General features: G+C 35.6%; 4 long non-coding RNA genes across 4 annotated transcripts; 1 reads left to right on the top strand and 3 right to left on the bottom strand.

The window, feature by feature from the left end:
* Window positions 1-2,359: 2,359 nt before the first annotated feature.
* On the bottom strand, window positions 2,360-2,986 carry LOC148801014 (uncharacterized). The gene is made up of 2 exons (XR_016083435.1): window positions 2,858-2,986; window positions 2,360-2,741 (listed from the first exon to the last, which is right to left on the bottom strand). It is a non-coding gene; the product is annotated as an uncharacterized LOC148801014 (long non-coding RNA).
* Window positions 2,987-8,333: 5,347 nt separating this feature from the next.
* On the bottom strand, window positions 8,334-9,135 carry LOC148801013 (uncharacterized). The gene is made up of 2 exons (XR_016083505.1): window positions 8,841-9,135; window positions 8,334-8,554 (listed from the first exon to the last, which is right to left on the bottom strand). It is a non-coding gene; the product is annotated as an uncharacterized LOC148801013 (long non-coding RNA).
* A 1,862-nt stretch (window positions 9,136-10,997) lies between these two features.
* Window positions 10,998-12,658, top strand: LOC148801012 (uncharacterized). The gene is made up of 2 exons (XR_016084676.1): window positions 10,998-11,901; window positions 12,366-12,658. It is a non-coding gene; the product is annotated as an uncharacterized LOC148801012 (long non-coding RNA).
* Window positions 12,659-20,617: 7,959 nt separating this feature from the next.
* LOC148801011 (uncharacterized) lies at window positions 20,618-21,965 on the bottom strand. The gene is made up of 2 exons (XR_016084530.1): window positions 21,625-21,965; window positions 20,618-21,257 (listed from the first exon to the last, which is right to left on the bottom strand). It is a non-coding gene; the product is annotated as an uncharacterized LOC148801011 (long non-coding RNA).
* Window positions 21,966-23,923: the final 1,958 nt, after the last annotated feature.

Below are 23,923 nucleotides of genomic sequence, written 5' to 3'. Positions count from 1 at the left end.
ATTGGTAGATAAAAATTCATCTGATTGGTTGTAAGCTTTTCAGTATTACGTCTTTCCGGCATCGTAGTCAACAAACTCTTTCTTATATATATATATATATATATATATATATATATTGTCTTGCCAAATTCAACAATTTGTTGATGAAAACTCACTTTTAAATGAATTCTTGTTCCTTTCTCTCTTTTTCCATTTAAGCATTTCCAGCCAATATATATTCAAGCAGCAAATTAACCATTCATACCATACCTAACATTCTCAGAATCAGTGCCATCTCTAACATTTTCAGAATCAGCGCCTGTTTGGGAGGGCTGAAGCGCAGCAACTTCTGCTTTTCTGAGGTGGGCCAATATGAACAATAATAAGCTATGTTTGGTGAAAAATCCAGAAAATCCAGCCAAAAGCTGAGACAAAGTTGATTGAATCTACTCTCTAGAATTAAGGGTTTTAGAGAGGCCAATTAAAAATAAAATAAAACTCACAAAGAGACGTTCAAGTGAAGTGATTGACTCATCCACAAGGAAATTAATGCTAACCCATGCCACCATGGACCTGTTGCTGTTGGTTTGGATTCAAAAGTATAAAGGTTAATTGGTGGTTTTGGGGGCATCCTGCGAATTGAATGGGGTGGGTGACAATGAGTTGGAACATATCAGGTGAATCTGGCTCTGATTTATAGCCTAAAGTTGGCCTAATTTCTACGTGGAAACGTCATATTGGTCTGGTCTACCAAGCATTCAAAATACATAATAATAATAATAATATATTTCAAGCAATCAGATAAAAATTTATAAAAATATTTTTGCAAAATTTGTAGAGCCCTCAATAGGGATTTACTTTCTATATTCAATTTGCAAAAATTTACAATATATTTCAAATATTTAAAAACATTAGAGATCTTTGAAATTTCTGATCATAGTCTTCATTCTTTCAAATCTTCAAATCAAACATATGAGCAAGTGAGAGAGGGATAGTGGTGGTGCAACGGTGACCTTCAAACAGTAAATCTAAGCAAGCGTGTGCATGCGAGAGAGAGAGAGAGTTTTGGGAGAATAAATCTAACCCTAAGTGACCCTTTTTCCCTAACTCGTCATTCAGGGGCAGTTTGGTCATGAAAAATGTATTTATGCTGATGTGGACAATTTCTGCTAATGAACACTAGTGGTTCCCTGATGGAAGGTGGGTTTTAGAAAAGAAAAACTCACTGACATGGGGTTCTCTAGACGTTTTAAAATGCTATGGTGAGTTTAAGAGAAATGCTGAAAAGTCATTATGAGTTTTAGACAATTTCCCTAATAATAAATTATACTAAGTCGCAAAGAAATCTACTTAAACACAAGTCCCAAAGAGACCTGGATATGTGTTTGTACATTTATAGATCCTAAATTGCAGAAGTTGCAGATTTAAATATGTGTAACAGATTTGTTACACTATGCAGTGACAATATAGATTAGGTCCGAAAGATGTTCATTTTCAATTCATTGGTTTCATATGGGATAATAAAATAGTTTCACTACATAAAAGAATACCAAAATAAGGTTAAGGTATTAATCCTGTGCCAATGTCTGATTGAATTATTCTTTAGGTTCAGTATGGAAGGAGTACAAATGCAAATATGTAAAGTGCAAAACCTTATATTTTGTATTATTTTACATGTAATTGCACTATACATATTTGCATTTGTAGTACTCCTTCCAAATTGAGCCTGAAATGGAAAAGAGTACAAATACAAATATGCTATCAAAACCTTGTATTTGCATTCTACATGTTTGTATTTATATTTTTTCCAAAACTGAGACTTAATTTAGACTAGAATAGAGCCCATGCTAAAATTTAGGCACCCATCTGGTAGACTGGGAGCTAGAATGTTGTATCATCCTCATGGGTGAGAGAGAGAGAGAGAGTAAAGAAAATTTTCTGAAATATTATAAAAAAGGAGAAAAAATAAATTTCACCCTTTAAATAGCACTACGATCATGATGTAGGGACATGTTCCACTTAGCAGTGGCGTTATTCCAAAATTTGGGAGCAATTAATACTTGGCTCCTACCACGTTGGAGGGCAGGCCTCCTACCCTTACCACCTAATTCTAGATCTAAACCCTAAATTTCCTAAGCTCTTAAATCTTAAACCCTGAGCCCCTAAATAAATCAGTTTGATTGATTCCTCTAGATCTATATCATATTCGATTTCTGAATGGCTTAATAAAGAGAATTTATTCATGTAATTGTGTGAGAGAATGGCTTCTGATTTCTGAATGGTCCACTCCCGTTCCAACTTCCAACCTACACTTTTCAAAGCTTCCTTTTCGTTTAGAGTGAGTAATGAATGACCTTAATATTTGATACAGAAACCAGAATTGCCTGCTCTAAAGTGTATACAACTTTACATTCTGATTCTGATGAGAGCATACAAGATGACAAATAATGAAACACTGTAAGCTTAATTTCCACTCTGCTTTGATTTATTATATATGCATTTATTAATTTAAAGGAAGGGATGGTAGAGGGAGGGAGAGAGGGAGAGAGAGAGAGAGGAAATTAATAACTAGTAATTGGATGGAGTTAATTAATTACAAATGTAGAAACAGATACATCGGCTAGGATTAGGGTTGCAAAGAGCACGGCCATTGTACTGCTGGGAGCACCACTGTTGACATTGTTCCAACTGGGCACAACCAAAGCCCTCGCGAACAACATAACAATTCTTTTGATCACTACTGCACCTTCCCATTGATGCAACTGCAACAATTAACCATCATCATTTCCATCAACTATAACAAAATGTACGTGAGGAAAGTTTAAAAGTGTAGCTTGCAACTGTCCAAACAAATGAAAGTGAGGAAAGTTTAAGAAACCTGAAAGGAGTAGGAGGACAAAGAAGAAGAAGCTGCGGAAAAGCTTAGCCATCTTTCTTTCTGTCAACTACTTAGACAAATTTGCTCTATAGTATTGTGCGTACAAAAAAGCTGTGTCTGTGTATCTTATTCTTATCTTCTCCATCGATATGGAAACGCTAATGAGTGTAGGGGGGTATTTATATATAGAGTTGTGGTGGGTCTGTAGATTTACTATTCCTATATAAATAGCATTCAATTCTAAGGTGCATCAATTCATCAAAAAAATTTCTAAGCCATGAGACACTAGAACTTGGAAGGAAAATTTTCAAACAGCTGATTGGGTCTTCCGTTTGTAAAGGATACACGACGGGGTAGCTAGCTAGCCCATACCCTGTCCCAACCCAAGTGCAGGCGGGGTTTGATCCCAGGTCTCCACTACGACAAACAGGAGACCTTATCAACCAGCCAGCTGGCCCTTTCTCAAAGAGATTGGGTCAAGAGCATATGTTGTTTTTTTGATTGGCACACAAATCAAAGAGCAGCCTGTGTGGCAAAGAAAAGCTACTTCGATCTCAGAATGTAAAACCTGTACCGTAATAGAATTGGGTTCATTTTCTACGAGGGTTGCAGCCTGTGTGGGCCCAACCCGACCCAGATCAATCCAAGGTGCAATTTTATACGGCATAAACACATATTAGCATGCATACAACATACATGCATAAATATATATACACATACATATATATCAATTACTATTGTGAGTTATTTGACCAACTTGAGCCTAGCTTGGGCCTGACCGCAACCTGAGCGTATCAAATTTTAGTGTGGTTCGGGCTTGGAATGGATACCTTAGGCGTTAGGCCCAATTCTTTGGGATGCACCTGGATTGAGATAAAACATGTCCCAGCCCGGCCGCCCAGTTTGCACTCCATTTTTCTATTATGATTTAATGACTTTGTGTTTATTCTAATTTCTTAGACAAAATATAATAATAATAATAATTAAGGGTGAGCATTATTTGGTTAAAATCGATAATTTGAATTGAAAAAATTTTGTATTTCAAAATGAGAAGTTTTGTTAACTGAAAATTTTCAATTGAACAGAATTTTGGTTTCAGTTTGGTTCTTTGTTTTTAATTTCTCGGTTTTTAGAATTTCATTTTACTGGATTAGTTTTTAAATCAAATAAATCGAATGCTCATCCCTATAGTTTCATGATTTTATTTATACCTACTCTATAGTTTTCATTTGACTAAAACATCCACTATAGTTTACAACTTATTTACTTAATTGACCTTTTACTAAGAAGTGTTTGTTCTTCCAACCGAAAATAATAGCAACATGATGGCATAAAGTGAGTGGAAATGTTCAAGGGCATGGACCCATGATTATTTGTTCCAAAAGTACTCCTAACAATTCTTCATAGAAAACAAAAAGGATTAAAAAGCACGAATGGCCTCAAGAATATTACTGGAATTTTCTAAGGATAAAATTTATCCCTCTATATTTAAATTTATTGATAAAAAATGAGGGCAAATAGCGTAATAGGTTCTTGATATTAAATGAGTTGAAAAAGATGTAATTTAAAGATATTCAATGCATTCAATTCTCTCTGATTAAATCCAACATTTAAGTGATTAACTTGCATTAATGTTCATTGAATCATATATTTAAGCCATTTTTGTTTCTTCTCATCATTAAGTTCTATTAATTGAATCCATACTTAATAAATTAATAATTCCAATAACATAAAAACTTATACTTTTAAAATCTACCTAGCAAAAATAGTGTTTTCATCTAGGTGGTGATAAGAAATTAAATTATTTTGGGTCAAATGGGTTAATCCATGTTGCCATGATTAAATAATAAAATTAAATAATAGATAAAATGAAAAAAAATAGAAACTTAAAAAATTGGGATCATTTTTAACAGACATATTAAACAATAATAAGTATTATAAATAAGAAATATTTTTATTAATGATGAAAATTGAATGTAAAATTTTAAACAAAATGGGAATAAAAATATTTTCCTATTCTCTCTCATTAAATCCTATATTTAAGATATATTTTTCTCATCATTAAATTCTTGCAATTAAATCCACAATATTAATTTTAATAGTAAAAAAATAAATATTTTGAAAAGTAATTTGAAAACAAAACCATTTTCTTCCTTCCCAGTGGTGGGTAAGCAATTCGACCATTTGGGGTCAAATGGATTAAAAAATAATGTCATAGTTTAATGATAAAAATTTAAAATAAATAACTATGAAATGTAGGAAGTATTTTTATTAATGATGAAATTGGAATGTCAAATTCAAAATCTACCTAGAAATGAAATGATATCATAGTCAAATAATAAAATTTTTAATACTAGAAAATACAAAAATCACAAAAAAAATGATAGAGAAAATTTTGGTCACATATCTAGAGTTGTCATCCACAACTCAGGGCGGCTAGCAGCACCTCGTCTAGGGCCGACTTGTGGTACCTCATTAGTACCGGCCGAAGTGACATCGACGTGAGAAGCGACCTCCCTTGAAGGCTCACCGACCTGATTGAGGTCTAGGTGGCGACCTACGAGACGTGCTCGTCGATCAACTTTGCATACATTATGTCACTCTCGGGTCTCTTGGAAGTCAATTCTCACATCGAGTGTTCCGGAGGAAACCGAGTAAGGCACAAAAGTCAGCCTACATGCACAACTACCTCTAAGGACTTTAGACCAGTTAGGCACCTCTTCCAAGAGATATTGGACACGGTGCGTGATGCCCATGCCAAACAATGCCTATATAAAGGCCTTACCTCCAACCTCAGTAGGTAGATGCACAACGTAGCTCTCTAGCTCTTTTACTTTTAGCTTTCACAAAATCTTCGCATTCGCTAACTTAAGCATCGGAGTGCCCACCTTGGGTAAAGAAGCCCGGGCACTCTGACACAGTTTCCTTGCAGGTCGAACCAATAAACTATGTAGCTCGCCACTTTTAGCTAGGGACAATTCAGCTAAGAGTCAGAGCCACCTTCCAAGTAGGGAAAGTTCAGCTAGGCATCCCAACCACCTTCCAGCTCGTCACCATTCAGCTAGGCGTCCGAGCCACCTTTCAGCTAGGAACCATTCAGCTATATGTCCAAGCTACATTCCAGGTAGGAATTGTTCATCTAGGCATCTGAGTCATCTGCTAGTCGGTAGCTACCAAAACATGCATCATCAATGACTGCACCAACACCTGACATTGATATATCCTCATGCTCAATAATGTCACTTAAAATAGGTCCATCTCTAGGTCAGTGGCATTTTGTTCATTTATAGAACACCCATTATTTAAGGGCAATCTGGGTATAATAAAATATACATGGAACATCTTTTATTAAAGAACTTCCACTTTGTTAGGGGTCATTTGAAAACTGCTGAATTGGCTGAACCCAATTGCTTATTGGTAATACATAGTGTACTGTGGGTGGAAGATACATAGTGCCATTTGGCACCTTGCAAATTGCATCTTCTAGGTGCAATTTATGCACCATAAAACTCTCCACACATTTATGCAAAATGCCAAGACATCCCTTGTTGGGTGATATCATGGGACAAAAAGCCTCACCTGCAGCTAAATATTTTTAAAAATCCAATATCACCCCTTTCATAGTCGTTTTAGTTGGGACAAAGACCTCCCCTCACAAATGTTTTTCAGTTAAAATCTTGGTAATACTACTGGTTGTATGAGAAGATAGGGAGGACTGTGTCATTCTTCTTTGTGAATAAGTGGTAATGGTATATACTGCCTTACGAAATATTTAAACTTTCTTTACTGTTGTGTTTGGTTTGAAAGAAAAGGTAGAAAAAAAAATGAAGGAAAATGTAGGAAACTCAGTAAGAACGTTGTACCGGCTTCCTCACCTCTCTCTACCTTTTTTTTTCAAATCAAACAAAATGTTAAGGTTTTCTATAAATACTAATGTCGTATTTGACGATCCTTATTTTAAGGACTTATTTCTTTTTTTACAGTTAAAATGCCCCTAAGAAAACTGAGTTGTTAACTAAGAAAGGAGATAAATCCTTAAAATAAGGATTGCCAAAATACAGCTTAAAACCTCCTTTAATGATTCTGGCCTCCCTTGTGGGGTGGGGTGGGGTCATTAGACAAATAGTACCTTCTGTTATTAGTTATTCATCATGTTAATTGGGTTTGCATGCACAATTTATATTATTTCAAAAACCCAAATTTGCCCTTCTTTTATGATTGAACACAGAAATTTCTTCATAGAAACTAAGATACCCGTATTACATGATTTACAGATGCTAAAGGGATTTAATTCAATTTCGATGCTGCACTAAAAGGGCAAAAACGTACTATACTTAGAGAACCGGTGTAGAACATTTACTACGCTATGAGAAACTTGGAGGATCGATTCAAACTTTTTATGCTGTTTCATTTTTAAAATTCTAATTATTTTTAGGGATGACTCGAATTGACGCATGGATCAATTCTAACCTTAACGTTTAGGGTTATACTCTAACGTTTGCTGGCTCAACTCAGAATTAATCCGGCCCGAAGTCAATCCGATGTATCTTAATCCAACCCAAACCCGACTTACCCAATCCAATTACAGACCTCCCCATCTAAGAGTAATTCATTGTCGTTGCCTGCTAATGAAGTTTGATTAGGTGAAACTCCGATAAGAGTGGTTGATTGGTTATAGGCGTACATTGGAATGAATGGACCATGGAAACAAGAAAATAGGAGTGGGCTCTACTATTTTTCCTCATTCTAAGCCTGTTAAGATCGGTCTATCTCGAGCACTGAGCAAGCCGCTGTAGCCCAATCCAAGCCTATACAATCTTTAAGTGGGCTGGCCTGGATTGGTGATTTAAAATGGGCCCTTCTGAACGCAGGCCTAAAGGAAAGATACAATCATGGTTCAAATATTTGGTCTAGCTCATTATGAAGCCTACATTTACAACCCTGATGAGCATGGCTACGGCCCAACTCCCTGCTTGGGTCGGCCTCTATTGTGCATGTATATTGGGTCGGCTTCAGCCTTCAGGTTGGGATTAGGATGAAGCAGTATTGGGCTACCTAAGGGTTAGGCTCAATGCCAATCAGAACTTTTGGGACCAGGCTCAGTTCAAGGACTATAAATCCAAGTCCATCCCATGTAAAATTGTGGGATCGATTGGTTCGGGTTCGGATTGGACCCACTAAAATTGTATTTCCTATTCCATAATTCTGAATTGAATAGAGTGAATAATTAGTAATTACTATTGGAATGACCTTCTTGGTTGGTTCAGAATTGCCTCCTTTAAATTGTTCACGTTCTAAATAAGAACAAAGAAGGCAAAAGCCACTCTTTTATTTAAAATGGTATGCATTTGATTAGAGGAAGAGATGGTAGAGAGAAATAAAGGAAATAAACAACTAGTGCAATTAAAATTAATTATTGTTTATTTAGAGGAAGCAGAAATCTTCCATGATGATGATGATGATGAAAAGGGAAAAGGGAAGAGAAAGAGAGAAGGATGGATTATTGATTTATTGATCAATTACAATTGTAGACACAAACACAGCGAAAAGAACCAAATCCAACAGGAGCGCAAAGACCATTGCCATTGTAGGACTGGAGGCACCACTGCCGGCATGAGGCCAGATCACAACCCCTCCCTTCCTGACTAACTTGGCATCTTTTTGCACCATCCGAACCCGCCACCATTGATGCTGCAACTGCACCATCCATCCATCGTTAATTAGTTACACATTTAATTAAAATTCTAATTAAGAATATTTATAGAGCTAAACACAAATTAATCTATACATACTAATTAAAATCAAAGAATAACAGAATAACGATATTGGACCGTGTTGAAGGTTGCACCATGCATGTGAAGTGACCATGGCAGTGTCAGTGTGGAATGAAGATGCATATATATTCGTGTACTATGTTATAAAAATGATCATCATAAAACGCATATTCATGTGGAAATTAATTATATTATGTTTAAGAAGAAACCTGAAAGGAGTAGGAGGACAAAGAAGAAGAAACTGCGGAAAAGCTTAGCCATCTTTCTTTCTGTCAACTACTTAGAAAAATTTCTTATCTTCTCGATCGATATGGAAACGCTGATGAGCTGTAGGGGAATTTATATACAGAGTTGTGGTGGGTCTGTAGATTTATTATTCCTAAATAGAATTCAATTGGGCACAAAGTCAGGTCAAATATGCATCTGATCACTCACTTTTCTAAGCCATGAGATATTACAACTTGGGAGGAAAATACTCAAACAGATTAGGTCAAGACTCAAGACTCAAGAGGGTATGTTGTTTGACTGTGGCAGTGGCACACAAATCAAAGACAATTAATGCTAATTCACTCAATGTTGTTTGAGGGTATGTATGTATGTATATATGTTTCTAAATTCTAATCCAATTTTGCATGGCCTAATGTCAAAGGGTTGATCAGTTGAATGAGCAAATAAAATCTTGGCTCATCCCCACCATTTTTAGTTTAGGCTCCTACCCATACCTGTAGGCTGTAGGTGAGACATGTCTGAAATGCAAGCTGCTTCATTGTGGTAAGGGGGGGGTCTGAGTCGTCTGACGATGGTTGTGTCCAGTGACTCTCCATACCGGAAAACACAGCATTTCTCTGCTATATATATATATATATATATATATATATATATGACGCTGCCAGCAGCAACAAACACCATGTTACTTTGAAGTTTTTGGTGAAACACATGTTGTGAATTTTGAATTTTGATGAAAACCCGTTTCATTGGTTGTAAGTTTTTTCAGTATCACATCTTTCAGGTATTGTAGTCAATAAACTATTTCTTATATGCCCAACCAACCATTAGAGGTATAGAATTTGATAGTAATACACACACAGGGAGAGTATTTATGTTTAACTGCTCAACCAGCCTCTCTTGTCTTGGCAAATTCAACAATTTGTTGATGAAAACAAACCAACCTTTAAATGAATTCTTGTTCCTTTCTTTCTTTTTTCATTTAAGTATTTCAAGCAGCAAATTAACCATTTATACCATACCTAACATTCTCAGAATCAGTGCCATCTCTAACATTTTCAGAATCAGCGCCTGTTTGGGAGGGCTGAAGCGCAGCAGCTTCTGCTTTTCTGAGGTGGGCCCAATATTAACAATAAGCTATGTTTAGTAAAAAATCCTGTGAACCCAGTCAAAAGCTGAAAACAAAGCTTATAATTTTTTAGATAAATTCAAAACTGAGTTTTATAAGAAAAAAGCTAATTTTTCAATCAAGTATGTAGGTATAATTTCTCATGTAATTGACCAATCAAACCTATTGGATTTAATTTCTTATGAGATTAAAATCCAACAACAACAACAACAACAACAACAACAACAACAACAATAATAATAATAATAATAATAATAATAATAATAATAATAATAATAATAATATAAAAAAAGGTCAGTAGATATAAGATTGACAACTGTGGTACCTGATAACCACTAACCAACCTGGGAAAAACTCCATTGGTCTAATGGGTCAGGCCAACAACTAAATCATAAAATTATATAACACCTACCCATGCATCGATGGATTCTTGTTCACTGATTATGCATGCACGAACAGGCGTGCGTCTATAAGATGTAAAATTTGAAATGCATATATATACACCCACCTTTTTGGTAGGCAACTTGGAGCAATAAAAGAGTTAAAAAGGCTTTAGTAAATTAAAAGCCAATCCAATCATAACAACTAGATAAAATATTATCCTAAACTAATGGAGATGAGTCAAGATCTTCTCAGCTTGGCCTCTGGCTCAATAATTGATGGTAGGGCTCAGGTCAGTTCAGTTCATTGAAGTCAATCCTTTGATATTAGGCCAAAACTGGATTAGAAATATACAGCCCCAAATGCGAGACCACAGTAATTATTTGAAGATGGTGAATAAATAAACACCATGTTTAGCAATATGCAGCTTTACTATCTCTTAAGAGATGGCATTTACAGTACTTGTACGCTTGATCCTAACCAAAAAGTATAGAAAAACTTTACTTGCTTACTTTGTTAGCAAATAATTTGTTAGTTAATAGGACAGAGAACAGGTGGATCCACTAATTACTTGGTAAGTGGACACAATTAAGTCCAATAGTGTGGAATAAGTTTTGAATTGTCCTAATTTGATGGATTGTAGGATAAAATTTCTTCATGTTAAGCTTTATCTTTCATTGTTAACCAAGTTCCAAGCTTCTTAATAAGATGTGCTGGACCCATTTGGTACTTCAAAAGTTGATACCATCCACTTGTTTACTAAGTTGGAATGAGCACATGACTACTCGAGCCCATGTCATTTGCTTTCCTTTTGTGGGGTGGGTGGTAATTACCAACTAGAGGCACTGCTCCGCCCTATCTCATGCTTCTATAGAGAACATACTTAGCCATCTTCCCACCAACATGGAGGTAAAACTGGATTCCAACACCAAATCTCATTCATAAACTGAACTATTTCTGATGACCAGTCAAGTTGAGGATTAGATACAGATCGTTCTATGGGTTAAGAGTATCTTTAAAAGATGGGCATATGGCCCCCATTCATCAAGGCTGTTCCACCCATTGAAGTTACACTGTCTTTGATTTGTGTGCCAATCTAACAACATATACTCATGACTCGATGTGTTTGAAAATTTCCCTCCCAAGTTCTAATATCTCATGGCTTACGAAACTTTTCTACCAAAAAATATGGATTAAAAAACTGAGATGCATAGTTGAGCTGACCTTGGAACAAACAAAAAAAATTTGAGCTGACCTTTTGCCCAACTAAAAGCAAACTATTCTACTCAAAACTGATTTTGTTAGCAATCCAAAACCTAGAACCTAGATTAAGGCCTTAGAGTGCTCTTTATGAATAAATCTACAGACCCACAACTCTATAAATACCCCCCCTGCAACTCATTATCATTTCCATATCCTGAAGATACACAGTTTTCTTGCACAATAGGACACTCTGCAAATTTGTCTAAGTAGTTGACAGAGAAAGATGGCTAAGCTTTTCTGCAGTTTCATCTTTGTCCTCCTACTCCTTTGAGGTTTCTTAAACTTTCCTCAGTTTCATTTGTTTATCTCTCTTTACCCATCTGTTTATGATCATTTCTATATACACGAACACATTTTTGTGTACCAGCATCCAAAGCAGACATGCTATTTGTGAAGTTGCAAGCTACATTTCTCCCACACTTCATTGCAGCCATGCATGGTCGCACATCACAGTAGTGCACCACATAACATCACATAGTGCAACTGTCAACATTCCAACATTGTTATTCTTTCTTTTGTTTTTAGTATTGATATATAAATTTGTGGCTCTATATTCCTAGAATTTATAGAGATTGCCTTCTCTTTCTATACATGAAGCCATTTATGGGTGACAATGGGAATTAATCCTGGTGCAATAGATACAGACTTGGTGTGATTCCCCCACCCCCCACGCACCCTTTTTTTAATATTCATTTGCTTAATTATTGTATAAACGATCGATGCATGGTTGTTGCAGTTGCATCAATGGTGCCCAGTTCGGATGCTGCCTTATGTCGAGCTGTTGGGAATGGCAATGATTGTGATCTGGCCTCATGCCGGCAGTGGTGCACCCAGGAGTACAATGGCAATGGTCTTTGCAGTGGCAGTGGATTTAATCCCTTACGCTGTGTCTGTATCTACAATTGTAATTAAGTAGTTTAATTAATAATCTCTTGCCTGTTTGTTGGTGATGCATGGATTATTAATTCGGCTTCATCTAATTAATTAAATAAACGAGAATTGCACTACTAGTAGTTTGCTTTCTCTCTACCATCTATTCCTCTAAGTAATTAAATGCATATTAAATAAAGTGTCATTGCTCTTTCTTGTACTAATTGAAGACAAAACAGTTTCTTTAATTTTTGTTTTCTGCTTTAATTTGTATGTTCTTAATTAGAACGTGAACAATTTAAAGGAGGCAATTCTGGACACTAACCAAGAAGGTCCAAGTCAAATCAATAGTAATTAGTAGGAAGCTTATAGCGTTACTCAATTCATGGTTGGGACGCCAATTTCTACCTTACTAGGTGGGTACGCACCCCTATCCTCCTCAATGGGGTGTTTTTTCACTTGGAAAACTGACTTTTGGGGCAGGGACGATTTTTGAGGTTTCACAATTTGTACGAGTACAGATAGGTTATGGTATTGGGCTAAACCCAATCCTCCGTGACCTGTATATTGTTGGAAGTAGGGGTGTCAATTGGACTGGATTTGGTCAAACCTGACCAAGTCCAATGTGAATCCATTACAAATTGACCAGGTCCATCCAATCCAATCCAATCCAATAAATACTTTGGACCATTAAGTCTGCACTAGTCCAATTCAATAAGCTATGTTTCGTGAAAAATCCAGAGAACGCAGCTAAAAGTTGAGACAAAGTTGATTGAATCTACTCTCTAGAATTAAGGATTTTAGAAAGGCCAATCTAAAAAAAAAAAAAAAATCACAAACAGAAGTTCAAGTGAAGTGATTGACTCATCTACAAGAAAATTAATGCTAACCATGGTTTTTAAAATCGGATCGGACCGGATGATTGGACCAGAAAAACCGGGAATCGGTCAGGTGACTGGTTCCATTTTCCCCCAAAACTGGATTTTCCTCAAAAACAGTTGATTTTGGTCAGCAAACCGCTGAACTGGGTGATTAACTATTCAAACGGCTTTGACCATTTTTTATTTTTCTTAATTTTTTATTTTTTGTCAGAATGGGCCAACCGTTCTGTTTAAACAATCGGACCATTAAACCCGGTAACCAGACCCCTGACCGGTTCGATGTCCGGGTTGATTTTAAAAACCATGATGCTAACCCATTTGCGTGGTGGCACATGCACCTGTTGGCTGTTGCTGTTGGTTTGGATTCAAAAGTATAAAGGTTAATTGGTGGTTTTGGGGAGTTGGATCACGTGAATCTGGTTCTGATTTATACCCTAAAGTTGGCCAGATTTCAACATGGAAACGTCGTATTGGTCTGGTCTACCAAGTATTCAAAATATATAATAATAATAATAATAATAATAATAATAATAAACAGGCCAACAACTAAACCATAAATATATTAAAAGTTAGGCCTAAAGTGCGGCCCTCGGGCTTGGCCCAAAAATTTTTGGGCCTGGGCCTAAACACAACCCATGCTCAAGCTCAGAATTCTGTGCATCAGTAACTCTTCGTAGGTATTGGTAAGTCACTTGTGCTCCATAGCAGATTCACTACTCAAATCTAGTTTCATTACTTAAATCTATTTTGGAGTCTCCTGGTGCTTCCCTTACTCCATTATGGATTGAATTTAAGAGGTCTAAGCAGAAGGGGATTCATTCCCTTACTCCATCATGTGGGGGTTATATAGCATGAAAGAAATATCAGAATTCTCAACAGTATAAGTCAATTAATGGAGGAAGTCACGAGGAACACTATTGGAATGCGTGCTTCTTGGCTATTGATACTTTAGGTTTTCAGGGTCATTAGTTAAATTTCTTATATTGAACCTCTTTTTTTTTTGTAATTAGTTATCTTGTTTTCTTTTTTTACTAATAAGTGTGCACATGCTTTGTATGTGGCATGTCTAGATGATGATAATGATAGTAACAATGTATCTAAAATTTTTTATAAACTTTATGCATTTTTTATTTTTTATTTTTTATTTTTGTTTTTATTATTAATTGGATGCATAATACAAAATCTAAATCTGATTACATAAATGTCTCATCCAAATATTTAATAATCGTATTAAGTTGTGAAGTTTCAAGTATCATTGACAGGCCTACTCACTTGGCTATACTCTTCTTTTTGTAATGTTTTATCTTTGTGGTGTATCTTCTTTTATTCATTTATAAAAAATGTAAGATCTAAATAGAGAGAATTGAATGAGGTCAATAGTAGTTCAATTTACAATTTAAACCTCAAAGTTAAATAAAGATTAAGTTAAAAATGAGTATTTTAATCAAAAGAAAGTTTCACAATCTTATTCATATTTTTAATAGTAGTGTAAATATAGAATTATAGATGTGTTCAATTTTTCTACACTTTTGTGTTTAAAAATAATTTTGATAAGTCACACTTACTTTTTGTTTAAACATGATAAATATATGATATTATACATGTGCCTAAAGTTTTTTTTGCAAAATTTATGTGTTTTTTCATTTTTGTATTTTTATATTTTATTATTTATTTATCATATTAAAGGTGAGCACATTTGACCCAAAAGTTGAACTATTGATATTTGTCAAATAGTAAAATAATTTCATTTTTGGTCAATTCTAAATTATGTATTTCATTTTCATTTTCAATAAAAATAATTCTTGTGTTACAATTATTTTTTTAATTTGATTAATAAAAATATCATAAATGTGTCTAAATTTTTCAACATTTTTATAATTTTTTATATTATTTCTATTTTAAAATTTTTATTACCTGATTATGACTTCATAGGTTAATCAAATTTATTCGAATGGTTGAATTGCTTAGCCACCACTTGGATAAAGAATGGTTTTTTTTTTAATCAGCTTCAAACTATATGGGTTTATATTGTTAAAATTATTGATATAGATCTAATTAGTAGCATTTATCATTGTCGGAATCGGAATCAAAATCCTTTGGATCGGAATCAGAATGGTCCATTCCCATTGTCTGTTTGGTTCAGACATGAATGGGAATGGGAATTAAAATCAACAGGAATGGGATTTTATTCCCAAGGGAGGGGCAAGGAATGGCCATTCCCTCAAATGGGGGAATGCCATTCCAGTAGGAATGGGAATGGGATTTTGATTCCGCCCAACCAAACAGTTGGAATCGAAATAACCCATTCTGATTCTGATTCCATACCCCTATTCCCGTGAACCAAACGGGGCCTTAAATATAAGATTTAATAAGAGAAACTGAGAGTTAATACCTTGAGTATAAGGTTTAATGAGAGGGGTTTAAATGAGGTGAAAAGTAATAAACTAATAATTGAAGTTACATTTTAAACCCTTACAATTAAAGATGGATTAGATATACAAATATGAGCATTTTAGTAGCCATAAAAACTGACATTAAAGTTGTAATAAAATGACTTTTATACCCTTAAATAAAAAAATAAGATGGTAATTTTAGTTCAAAAAAAACTTTCATTCTACATCCACACTTTTATATACAGTATAGATATGTTTTTTGGGTGCCATGTATAACCACTCGATGTACATTATGGGAAGCCATCAATAATACAAGTATTTCTTTATATTCTTCAAAAAAAATAACAAAAAAAAAAGATAGTAAACCTTCTAGTCCATTTAATTTAGGTCCAACTTAAATAGGGGAAGTAGCATAAAAGACATTCAGATTCATACGTGGCTCTCATATTAACTTGTCCCCATAGAAATTTGAAAATTTACATGGCCTCTTTATCAAGCTTGTCACCATTTTGTTGGCTCATTCCAAATATTCAAAATTTTGGCCAAGCTGAGTATGACTCAGTCAGGAGTAGACCTATTCATGGGCCGGGCTTTCATTCTGTATTAATAGATTTTTCTAAGGCCCGAGCCTGAGCCCGGCCCGACCATCGGGCCTACAACTTGGGCCCAAGCCCAGCCCTCATAAAAAGCTCGAAGCCCAGGCCTAGGCCCGAGCCCAAAATTTAATTCATGCTGTTACTACTGCTGAATCGGCTGAATAGAGAGAGAGAGAGAGGGGAAAGAGAAATTATAAAGAAAAAAAATAAAAATATATATATTTCAATAAATATTATATTATTTATATATTTTATGTAATATATAAAATACACATTATATATTTTATAAAATATATAATGTTGAATCAGGCCGGGCTAGGCTAGGCTTTTTTGACAAATCTCGAGTTCGGTCTGAAACATAATCGAGCTTACTGTGTTAGGCACGAGATCAGGCCCACGGGCCTAATTACATGACCAAGCCCGACCAGGGTGCAGGCCGGACCATCGGGCTACCCGGCCCATGAACAGGTCTAAGCAGGAGATCCTACTCAATTCTGCAAGGAACCAACCTAGTCATAAATAAATTGTGATTGCTTTCTCTTCCCCTAATTAGTTTTCGTTTCTCTAACTAGGCTGAGTTGCTGGGCATTCCATAACTGGTTGTACATACTAAAACTGATACTGAATCTCTAAGCCCTTTTCATGCCACACCAATATATATGTACATCTTCCAATGTAAACCCAAGACAAGGGTTAAGTATTCCTTAGTAAAACAGCAACATGCAGAACAAAATAATTTATGTTTCAATTCATTCGTTGATAATGAAAAAAGACAAGGAGAAAGGAGCTAAGTGCTACAGACATCAGAGAATTAACAAACGCACAACCACAAATGCATAAAACAAGCAGATCTAAAAGCCACCATCTGAATTGCTCACTGAATTTCTCTCGTCTTATACCAAACTTTAGATCCCATATTTCCCACTTTCTTGCTAAAAGTCGTAATATTAAAAAAAAAAAAAAAAAATTAGTTTCTGAAGGATATTACCACACACTTGGACATATCCTCTTCGTCGGCTCTGATTCTCTCATGGCAAATCCATAATCAATTTCGTCGAATTTCACAATTTCTCATTCTCTCTCGTTTGAAAATTCTCTTCGTTTACCTGGGCGCTGATAAAATAAAGTAGCGAAAATAAACGCTCAAGAACTAATACGTTCGAAGATTCAAACTCCGTTACAAAGCAAGTCCGATTCCTGACCCGTCCACTCTCTTCCCACTTTCGATCTGCTACCCACAAAACATCACCACTGTGTATTGATCAAGGGAGATATTTTCATTGCGCAGCTGTAATGTCTCGTAGTCGTAGGTAGAGATTGGAGCCCCTCTCTTCTCTCTTACAACCAATTTCCAACCCCGCGCTTTTCAGTATTCTCACCACATGTGTCTTTTGAGACATTTGGCTCTTTGGGTAAATTGCATTTTAGTACTCTGATTGACTGCATTTGAATTTTTGAAAATTATCAGTCACTCCAAAATCGTTAATCGATATTAGATGGCAGATGAAAGGACACAGATATCCTTCCAGTTTACTTTGATTAGGTAAGAAATGTATAATTTTGAAATGGTTAAAATAGTCATATTTAAATATTTTTTAATTTTCCTATGATTGAGAACCACGGTTCACTTTATATTTCTGCCAAGAATTGGTACTTCTTACCAAGAAAGTTATATGAAAAAAACTCTATTGGAAAAGAGGATTTTGGACTGTCGTCGTTGTAATCTTTTTTTAGTTATTCAATCAATAACAAAGAGGGATTAGATAGATTGTCGTTGTTGCTGGAGAAGTGAGTAATTCTTTCTCATTGTCGGGAAAGACAATTAAGGTAAAATGGTTTCAAAACTATTAAAAAGGGTAATTTTGACATTTTAAAAATAAGTTGCACATATCATCATGTAATACAAAAAACTATAGACCACTATTGATAGGTATTAAATTAATAGTTTTCCGATATAGTTTGAGTACTAAAATGAGACTAATTTGCAATTTACCCTCTATTAATGAAAATGAAATGGCTTTATAAGAGACCAGAGATGGCAATAGGGCAAGTTTGGGGGGATTTTATAAATTCCAAATCCTACTCGTCTAACCCCACTACACTAGACCTCTTAACATGTGCCCTCTAAACCTATAGTTGTTGGATTTTCACAATCTAAACCCTTCCAACACATGAAAGTGCAAAACTCTTCCTCACACCTAAGGCTGTAATTGGATCAGATGCAAAAAAATCCACATCTGATCCGATTAATGAGAACCTACATCCAAATCCAATTCGAAATTCGATCAAATTTAAAGACTCAATTTTGAATTCAAATCCTAACGAACTCAAATAGGATTCAAATTTAATCCAACTCCACTATAAATTTTCTAAAATATCAAAAAAATTAAAAAATATTTATTTTTCAACTTTTATATATAATAAATTAATATAAATATAACATACTAAATTATTATATATATAAATTCATATATAATATATTTTTATAATTTTAAATATAACTATATAAAATTTATATATTAAAATTAATAAATATTATAGTATAATCGGATCGAATGGGGTCAAATCAGAATCCAATCTGATTATTAATTAGATGTAGATTGTAACATCTGAATCCAACCCAATTACATAAATACATCATCCGAATTCGAGATAATCGAATCGAATGTCAAATCGGGCCATAGATTTTTGGGTATCATTGACAGGGCCTAATCCTACCCTCCTTGCATTTGAGTATGGGTGGGTCAGGTTAGCAAGTAGGGTTCAAAACCCACATCTAGTTTCCTTTTATAGAAGCAATAAACAAATAAAATAGCATGAACAAACATCAAAATTTTCAATTATTTGATTAAAAAATGTATAAAACATATAAACTATCAATTATCTTTCACATAAAATTCAAAATATTATTAAATTCAACACCAAATACATAGGTTCATATGCCTTATAACAATAACTTAATTCCATATCCAACCCATAGGGGTGAGCAAAAAAAACCAAAAAACCAAACCGAAAAATTGAATAACTGAACCAGTCAGTTCGGTTTCGGTTCGATATTCTTAAAAAATCAAAAATTTTGGTTCTATTTCGGTTAACCTTATAAAAAAGCCGACGGTTAACCGAACCGACCAGTATATATACAATAATATATTATATTATATATATATATATATTATATTTTTTATTTTTATTTTTTAAAATTGAATAAACCTAGGCATGCCCCTGTGGCCTGTCTGCCTTTTCAGTTTTCTCCTTTCCCAATTTCCCCTTCTTCGAAACCTAATAGGCTAACCCTTGCCCCTTGGCTTTCTCACTCTCTCAGTCTTGTCTCTTCGTCTTCCCCAATCCCCTTGTTTTTCCTCCGACGGTAATCGTCCTCCGACCAATGGCCTCTCACCTAGTGGCTAGTTTTCCCCTTGCTTCGATGCTTCCCCAGTTCTCGGTGTCTCTTTCTCTCTCTGAATCTCTGTTGCCTGTTATTTTCGTCTCTGCCGCGCCAACCATCAAGTAGACAAGCACGCAGCAACAACACAACATCGGTTGCCGCCTTGCTGGCAAGCAGCAAGCCAGCTTAGCCAGCCCTAGCTACAACAACCAACCAGATGCCGATCGCCACCTCGACTCCGCCAGGACCGCCACCTCCCAGGCTCTGTCTCTGTCTCTCTCATCTCTCATCTTCGTGGCTCCGCCACCTCTCATGCTTTTACTTCAGGCAACAACAACCACCAACGAGTCCAGCACTGGCAAATCATCGGCCACCACTTCTCCCTCGCCAGCTTGCCCCTCTGCCATGCTTGTTCAGATATTTTTTCCCTTTTTTTTAATTTTGAGTGCAAAAAAAAACCGAAAAACCAAACCACGATTAACCAGTTACATCGGTTTGGTTTTGGTTCAGATTTTTAAAAAACCAATCAAGTCGGTTTTGTTCAAAAAAAAAACCACCGAACCGTGAGCACCCCCCTACCTACCTATACTCGTGTGAATCGTAAAATCTCAAAACCCGTCCTGCCCCGAAAATTTCAACCACGAAAACAACTCATTGAGATGGGTAGGAGTGGGTGGTAAGCACTGAGTAGGGTAGAAATTGCATTCTTAGCATGAATCAAGTGACACTATAAGTTGTTCATGTTCTTAGAACATACAAAGCAGGAAATAAATAATAAAACTCTTTGTTTTCACTTAGTACAAGAGCAATGTCACTCTCTTTTATGTAATATCCATTTACTTAAAAGGAAGAGATGGTAGAGAGAAAGCAAACACTAGTACAATTCCAATTTATTCAGAGCAAGCTGAATTCCATCACCAACAAAAGGGAAGAGATTATTCAGCTCAATTATAACTGTAGACACAGATACAGCAGTAGGAACCAAATCCAGTGACACTGCAAAGACCACTGCCGTTGTATGCCTGAAAGCAGCACTGGCGGCATGAGGCAAGATCACAACCATAGCTGTTCTGAACAACTTTGGCATCTATTTGCAGAATTGCTTCCTTTAAATTGTTCACATTCTAAGATCATACAAAGCAGAAAGCAAATGACCGAACTTTTTTTGCTTTCATCTAGTGCAACAGAGATGCCACTTTTATTTAATATATGCATTTACTTAGAGGAAGAGATGGTAGAGGGAAAACAAACTACTAGTGCAATTTCTATTTATTTAATTTAGAGCAAGCTGAATTCTATCACCAACAAAAGGGAAGAGATTATTCAACTAATCACAATTCTAGACACAGATACAGCGACTGGAAGAACCAATGGTACGGCAAAAACCATTGGCATGGAACACCTTGAAGCACCACTGGCGGCATTCCTCCATTTCACAACCATAGCTGTTCTGAACATCTTGGTATCTATTTTCAGCATCGGAAATGGGCACCATTGATGCAACTGCAACAACCATCGCATTTATACAATAAGCAAATGAATATAAAAAAAAAAAAAAACAAATGAAAGAAAGGTTGGGGGGGAGGAGGAATTAGACCAAGTCTGTTTCTATTGCATCAGGATTCCCATTTGTATGTATAGCAGAGGAGGCAGCCTTTATAAGTTGAAGAAATATAGAGACACAAAGAATAAATACAAATCTATATATCAATACCAAAAGTGAAAAATGTGTTCTTCCATAGCAAGTTGGTTTTTGATATTGATACAGAAAGATGTGTTCATGTATTATAGAAATTAAATGATCTCAAATGGATGGGTAAACACTAAACAGAGACAAACAAATGAAAATGAGGAAAGTTTAATAAGAAACCTGAAAGAACTAGGAGGACGAAGAACAAAATGCAGGAAGGCTTAGCCATAATCTTTTTATGTCAACTAAGACAAATTTGCAATGTGTGTACTACTGTGTATCTTATGGATACGAAAGTGATATTGAGTTGCAGTGGTATTTGTAGAGTTGTGGGTTTGTAGGTAGGAAATTTTTGAAACACAGAGTCAACAGCGTATGTTGTTTTGAATGGCTCACAAATCAAAGACAATGTCAGTTCAATGGGTGGTAAAGACTTGATGAATGGGCTAGCTATATGCCCATATCTCTTATAGATACTCTAACCCATGCATACACTGAGTATCTAATCCTCAACTTGAACTGGAACAAAGAATTTGATTGGGTCAATTCTCAATGAACAAAAACCAAAAAATTGGCTGGTCATCATATATATAAATAGTCCAGTTTGTGTAAAAGATTTGGTGTTGGAATCCAGTTTTAATTAGCAATTACCACCCACCCCACAAAAGGGAAACCAAATGATATGGATATGGGTAGTCATGTGCTCATGCCAACTTAGGAAACAAGTGGATCGGATAGTAGCAAATGGGTCCAAACTCCAAAGCATCTTATTAAAAAGCTTGGAGCTTAGGTAAACATGGAAGACAGAGCTTAAGTTGAAGAAAAAAAAAAAATCAATTTAGAGATAGTAGAGCCACATGCATATTGCTAAACATGGTTGCTTTAGATACCGTCTTCAAATAATTACTGTGGGTCTTGCATTTAGGGTTATATATTTCTAATCTGATTTTGACCTAATTATATCAAAGGATTGAGTTGAGCCCTACAATCAGTCACTCATCTCGAATTTGCATTTTTAGGATTCAAGCCTAAAATAAGCTCAGATTTCTTACTCTCTTTTCCTACCCACTCTCTACCCGCCGTGAATTGCTTAATTCAGAAGGGGTAGAGAGTGGGTAGGAAAAGTGAATAGGAAATAGGCTGGCAGGTAGTTAAAAAAGTGTTTGACTGTTTGTGATTGTCTCTTATCATCAGGATGGTTGTGTTCAGTTCATACCGACCGAAGGATGGTGACCCATTTCTCTGCTGCATGCCAGTAGCAACGTACACCATGTTACTTTGAAAACTTGAGATAGCATAGAAGAAGGCCATCTATACCATGTTAACAAGGTCCACCAATATAGTTAGGGTTATTGCAAGTCAACATGAATATGAGCTAGTTTTCTGTTTTCTTATAATTAGACAAGTACATATTCCATCTTTATGTAAGGCAGTTTGGTAGCAACATGTATGTATGTGCATCCCTAACAAGAGGGAGTATTTAAAATGAATTCAAGAATTAGTTGATGAAAGCTATACTTTTAAATGAATTCATATTCCTTCCATCATTTTTTACCTTTTAACTTCCAGCTAAGCTAATGTTTAACACTCAAAGCAAATCATTCATCTCTGAATCAGTGCCATCTCTAACATTCTTAGAATCAGTGCCCAAATTGGCCGTCGTGATTTCTGATTTGAAGGGCTGTCTGTCTGCCTCAACCTTTTCGAATAGTTTATCCCAAACAATTCAAATTCAAAGCAGTCGAACCGGCTTAGCGGAATCTTCCCAACATATTAAAAGGGAAGACACACTACACAGTCTCCTACCATTTTTGGTCCGAGAAGAATTGCTTCATTTTTTATTTGTCCATCGGCATTTTCTATTAAGGGCTTTGTGTTTACTAGCAGAAATCTGGCTGTCATCCTCAAATGGGCTCCATCACCAATCCATCAAAATAGAAGAGACCACATATCTTTTGGGGACAGGGCTGGTCAGTGATAAGTTGTTAGAACCCGTGTCTTCAACGGTTCAACCTGTTGGTGACCGGGCCGGTTCAAGTACTGAAATGGGGTTGTTGAGGCCCATGGGCCAGTATGACATAGCCCACATATATAATATATATTTATATACATATATAATAATTATACAAGAATATATTAATATATATATATAATTTTATTTTATATCATATATATAAACAATTGTATACATCAAAATTTACATGAAATAAAATTTTAAGATTTTTTTTAATTTATTTTTTAAGAAAAAAAACTCATTTTGGCCTGCAACCCAACCTGCAGCCCGGCACGCACGGTACAACACAGCCCGCTACAATACAGGCAACCCACATTAGTGGCGCAAGACACAGCCCACCACATTACACCTCTACAAAAGCCCATAGACTTGATCAACGGTCCATGGATTCAGGTGGTTGACGACATCACGTTCACGGGCGCTAGCGGTCCTAACTCTCCCAACCCACTTTCTCTTGATGGACTA

This window comes from Nelumbo nucifera, chromosome 3 (assembly GCF_055504915.1).
Source record: "Nelumbo nucifera cultivar China Antique chromosome 3, China Antique-T2T, whole genome shotgun sequence".
Classification (NCBI taxonomy): Eukaryota; Viridiplantae; Streptophyta; class Magnoliopsida; order Proteales; family Nelumbonaceae; genus Nelumbo; species Nelumbo nucifera.
Note: the sequence above shows the minus strand (reverse complement) of the source record. Positions and strands in the feature narration are given on the sequence as shown.